The sequence below is a fragment of the Megalops cyprinoides genome, chromosome 1 (genome assembly GCF_013368585.1).
Source record: "Megalops cyprinoides isolate fMegCyp1 chromosome 1, fMegCyp1.pri, whole genome shotgun sequence".
NCBI lineage: Eukaryota > Metazoa > Chordata > Actinopteri > Elopiformes > Megalopidae > Megalops > Megalops cyprinoides.
In genome coordinates, this window is record NC_050583.1 from 48,729,308 (window position 1) to 48,735,307 (window position 6,000).

At 45.7% G+C, this 6,000-nt stretch overlaps 1 long non-coding RNA gene across 1 annotated transcript in view; it reads right to left on the reverse strand.

Annotated features, from left to right (window-relative positions):
* Window positions 1-5,550, reverse strand: part of LOC118790079 — a 58,557-nt gene extending 53,007 nt beyond the window's left edge. Inside the window, exon 1 of the long non-coding RNA XR_005005486.1 lies at window positions 5,436-5,550. This is a non-coding gene — a long non-coding RNA (uncharacterized LOC118790079). The remainder of the gene's footprint in view (window positions 1-5,435) is intronic.
* Between the last annotated feature and the right edge of the window lie 450 nt (window positions 5,551-6,000).

Below are 6,000 nucleotides of genomic sequence, written 5' to 3' on the forward strand. Positions count from 1 at the left end.
GCACCAATTGATGTGTCCATCGTCAGCTGTCCTAAACCACGCACACACACACGCGCACACACACACACACACACACACACCTGCAATCATGTGACCAACTTAACACAATATCTCCACATAAAATGCCTTTCTCTTTGCTTCATATTTGCCCAAGCATCTGTGTATTGTCCAGCTGAGGCCAGTGCTGAAAATCTAACACAGCCACTCTTGTATTCTAAGAGCATCGTTATTACATAACCATGGCATATCAATGCGCACGGAGGAACAGAACTGTTAATAATGTCTTACAATGCATACTAAATGAACTGTGCCGGGAGGAATACTTTGGTTTTCTCTGCATTTGCATACTTACGTACTGTATTTCTTTGTATTTTGCCTTTGCGTCACAAATGAATCAAATCTTTTTCTTCCAGGCCATGATGCATCTGTACCCATAACTAGCAGGAGACACAGCGAACGTGCTTGGTGATAACACTTAACTGGCTCATATAGCATAGGCATTTTGGTTGCACTGGTGATTATATGGACTACAGAATGTCCATATTGCCCGATTTACAGCAGTAAGGAAGTGCAGGATACTGCTGAGGATGCAGGAGAGCTGTTTTAAGCCAGCAGGGGAACCGTGCGGCCTCTGGTCCTAAACGTCTGACGCTGTCAGGAAAGAAGGCCAAGGCACAAGGTCCCCCTCAGCAGCAGAACTCGTTTTCTGCGTTGCTGGTTTATTTTTAGTCAGTTAACAAAAAAAAAGAGTGATAATATGCTTCAGCGTTGTTTGAAACTCAAGCATGTCATTTTCCTTCAAGAATGCCAGAAATTCTCATGAAAGACAGCCGCAGAGCACTGGCTCAAGCGTATGCTAACCGGCCAGTTCCATTTTAAAACCAGCTGCAGGGGCCGATGACCGGTGCTCAACTGGTGGGACCTCACAGGCTGACAAAGTGATCCCTGACCAAATAATTGCGTTTGCCCATGTGTGTCCTGCGGTGTGTCCATACTGCTGTCCAAGAAAAGGAGAAATCCAAAACCAACGATGTCACTGGCTCATGGTTCATTTCACAGGTCAGAGGTCACAAACATGCCCAATGGCCTTTTACGGGCTCTGCATTCCAAGCTGAGGTAGGAGAAAGAGTAGCCTAATGACTCCATCGTAGCCAGACAATGGCCCATTGGTGGCTGTAAATAATGTAGGACTGCAAGCTACAGAGCGCATCCTAGTTTCCACAGATGCCCTCATTAACCCTGTACTTCTGAAGATGGGGGTTTGGCTTGCAGACCTGGGTTATCCTTTATGTCAGACAAACAGCAGCTTTGCCAGCACAAGCTGGCAAGCTTAGCCCTCCAGTTCCCTTCCCCACAATTTTTATCTTCTTACACTGCATATAAAATATTATATAGCGTTCTCCTCTGGCTAACCTGAGGCTAATCTTATCTGTTCTTGTCTTTGAGCATTGGCAACCCTTACCACAGGAGTTAATATGCTGCTGGGGAATCCTCTTGATTAAAAGACCAAAACCTCATAGTAAGATAACACATATCAGAGCTAAATCTGTCTTAATCTTCCTCAGTGCTTAACCCGCTGTACCTCTGGCAATATGATGTGTGAGATCTGTAGCTGTACCTCAGATATGAAGTTTTCTGACTGGCCACAACGCCAACACTGAGCGGGCCTTCCAGGTAGCAGACTAACGGGACAGCATGGGTATAACAGACACAAAACCCACTGAGCGCCCTCTCTGAGGGCGAGGCTGCAAACCTCCCTCCAGAAGGACGCTGTGGAGGGATTCACTGCAGAGCACGCAGGATTTCGGTTGGAACGAGCCATTGATCAACGAGGTGAGTGACTACCGGTTCCAGCCTGGCCCAAGACGGGGGCCAGGTGAAATAAAAACACCTTTCCTCCAAGCATGTTTTCATTGTTCGTTTTGGCTAGACTCTACCACTGACTCTGCCACAGTTTCAGCTGCGCTCACGTAATTTTCAGGGGTAGGGTAAGGGCTGGGTCAGCTGACTGTTTATGGCTTTTTCTGGAGCAGACACCCAGAGATCCTCGGAGCCAGAATGCATAAGTGCTGAGGTGAGGCTGTCTGTGCCCTTTTACTCTGTATGCTGGCCGCTGCTGTTGGAGCTGAACTATCTCCCAGCATGGTTAAACCTCACCGATACAGCCTGGAATCATTACTTCGACCCTGTGCTCCCGACAGCCAGAGAATCTCTGCCCTGGATGCCTCAGACGCACCGCATATTGATGAGATCCTGCACCTCTTTCATGAGAGGTCAAGTTTTCTCCTCTCTTTGCTGGATAATTGGGTAGCACAACATTTCATCACATCGTCAGCCAACCTTAACTTGCCCCCCCCCCTTCTAGTTGTTCTTGGCAGGGTGGACAACACAAATACAGAGCACTAAACACATGTGAGGTTTGTAAAATTCCCAGCTGTTTTCTTGCTCCTCAGAAATACACAAGCAGAACTCTTCCCTGATGGATTCTTATGACATTCAGTGCCATAGCTAGATCTGACTGAATGTTATGATAAAATCCCCTGGGTTCAGCTGACAATCTGGAAAATAAATAAAATACATTCAGGCTACCCTCTTAAATTTAGACCTGTCTTGTACCTGACCCCTCTGCACCTGCCAAAGGAATGCTTTATCACTCGGAGAATCATGAGGCATTCTAGCCAGGGAACAGTGCAAAGCGCGTAAGGTGTATAGAGGCTACACTAGAATCAATGTGGGTTTGGACCCCACAGTAAGAGGAGCCAATGGCAAAATGGCACACTAAACCAAGCTGGATCATGTGCTTCATAACCAAGATGGAGGCACAATCAGCGAGGCACAGTTGGTGGCAGCAAGAGGGCAAGAGGACAAGAGAGACTCTGGGACAACGGAAAGATGGGGGACAGAGCAGCTTTGGCACCGCCCTCTCTTTCAGTTACCAACAGGAAGGGAGCATATCATGAGAACAAGCTGGGAAAGAGGCTGCTGAGCACTCCGAGCTGGGACGCCAGGACCGCAGAGACCTATGGGCAGACGTCAGAACCAACTGGCCAAATCGGCGCTGGGACACAGCAAAAAGGAATCTGAGAAGCCAGGGGTCGCCATTTCTCAGCCAACAGGAAGACAGCCGATGCTAACCCCAGCCACCCACAATAAGGACTCCGCTCATTCTCTGCAGAGAGTTTCAGACATCTTGCCCATGACGCATCTGTCTTGCTGACAATGTCACATTTACAAAGGGAGCTAAGCCTTGTTCCTATTATCAAAGGCAGAGACGAATAGCCTTTAAAAATACTGCGAGAGTCGCCTTGTGAACACTGCCCACAGGCTCTTCTGTTAATTATAGGGACGTTCTCTGAGGCATCGGCACTGAACTCTCAAAAGAAGTGATTTATCTGTGCCTTCAGCTCAGCACTAACTAGGTCTTTCCACTTGAAAGGGGGATGATAGAATTCTTCCCAACAGCAGAAAAGCAAGCAAACAAGAACAGAAACGGGCAAATTTTCCCCTCACGTTTCTAATGTAGCACTCTCTCATGAGCATCCATCTGAGAGAGGCACTGAAAGAGGAACATGGACCTATCTTACAGTTTCTTATACTCAACCCCATTAGTGACAAAATGAGACCACAGCACAGATCTGGACTATGTGAGAGGCTAAACTGTGATTTGTGTCTAAGATCGGGGCCAGTGGGAGTCGGCGAAAGACCACACCTGCGAGACTCTACGCCAACAGATTCTCCTTCCAGTGTCACCAGCTTGGAGGAACAAGGTCTCCATGATCAACCATGTCAGTTACCATGGTGTGAACCTGTAAGTGTTGGGATTAGTTAAAATTACTTACATTTAGGAAGCCTAATGATTTTGATAATAGGCTGCATTAATCAATTCAATGAAAGAAAAAGACTTGAAATATCTCTCTTCCAGATTTAATGTGGTGTTTCTGCAGTGGCTACTGTCATGCTTGGTCATCAAACTATTACATTAAATAGAAGGGATACATCTTCCATTTCCAACCACTACAAGCCATTTAAAGCGGCCTCCTATGCAAGTGGGCCTAGCATCACCTCACTCTAGCATCTTCGTTTAGTCTAACAAATATGATACACCCACTCGGCTCAGTAATCACAGGGCACGCAGTTCATTGTCCGTGTAATTATGTAAGCGAACTAAAATCCACTAATGACCAAGTGCCGGGAAAAAACAAGCAAATTACGGTTTCCTCTGAGGAAAAGCCAAATGCGAAAACGTCCAAAGTCACTTTGGACAAACTGCATATCTGACTGAGGGGGGAAGCACAACTTAGCAATTTGCCTTTGTAAAGTTAATTAAAAATTAAAATGACCACTTCGAAGAAAACATGAAATACTACCTTGCAAACCGCTAAATTGGATAATGAATTCACTGAACACTTATGTTGACACGCCAGTGCCCTCTGCATTAAGCTGTTGTTGCTTAATGCTTTGAGAAACCCTGCTTTTAGATTTACTCGGCACAACTGTTCTAATTAAATTCATGCCCTCGTACAATACACTGAACGACTCAATCAATATTGCACGCAGTCAAGGGCAAATGGTCATGGTCAAAGACGACAGAGACACAGTTACAACAAATCACTGAGGTTCACAAAGCTTTAGTCGACGCAGTGAATAGCGAATAATCGCTTAACGTTACACCTACTGCTGGAGGTAAAGTCCCCTACCACACACTCCCCCAGTCAGCCAAAAATGTACAAAGTGCTTTTGCAGACTGCAGCTAATTCTTTAGCCAGCCTGCTGGGTAACTGGCTGGATCTTAACGCAATGGCCTCATCTTTTCTGTTCCCGTAGGAACGATTTACAGTCCATCCTGTGAAGCAGTGCTTTCCCACTATATATGGGGCTGACATGTCAAATGCGCTTTCCTCGCTGCGCGCTAGACTGCTAGCTGGCTAGCCACCAACAAACCAACTTCAGACGCACAGAAACGATGCCACACAGGCTCCATAAGGGAAACAACCCCTAAACGTTTGCAGATCGTTCCCGGCAACAAGGTACAATTTTAGGTAAAAAGCTAGCTAACTAATTGTTAAGACAAAATTTCAGTCAGTTATTGTATATAATTGTTTGCTAATCTGACATGCAGGAGAGCAAATTAACTTTTCCTTTGATATATTTCGGGTAAAACATCTGCTGGCTGGACAGCTAACGTTAAGTTGGGTAGCTAGGTAGCTTTGCTAGCTGCTGGCAGTTAAAATGTGCATACAGATCAACGTGGTTTCCACTTATAGACCTTACGAGAAAAGTACTCTTGCAGCGGCCAAGCATCATTTTTCAACGCAAGGAAAAATCCGTTGACATGCCACATCTGCCTGTAAACGTTGCACAGAAGACTACCATTGGTCTCCAAGTCACCACCGTTGCTAAATTTAAAAAAGCACTCGGTTGCACTTTTCACTTACCAGCTGATGGCTCCGCGGGACACGCGTCAGGCGCTCTCGGATGTAAAATGTTTTCAAAACTGTAAGTTTAAGAAGCCGTTTGATCGCATCCCATACCGTTCCGCCATCTTCATACAGCGACTGATGCGCTCCGCTCGCTGAGCCGACGGGAGCGAACCAAACCCCGCAGAGCGGGGGAGGGCGCTTTCACACACACATTCTTTCCATAGACTGAGGTATCCTGCGCGCACTGCGTACCCCCTATTTGCCACGTTACTTAGGTTCCCCTTTTCGCCGGATTTTGTTAATAAATTGGCGAGGTGACATTTAATCTTGATACTTTTTTAGCTCAATAGTTTTCTGTTTTGGTTCATTTTCAACAACACAACCATAATTCAAAGGTTATTATATCTGCGGATGAACAAAACAGTTTACTATTTAAATAATTTTTGTGATACGGTAAATTGCTGCCTTTGTACATCCACCCAGATGTTCTAACTTTAATTCACAGGTATTACATGCTTGCCACAGAACCTTAGTGGACGTTTATTTCTTCAGTTCTTCAGTTTTGTAAATAACAAAATGA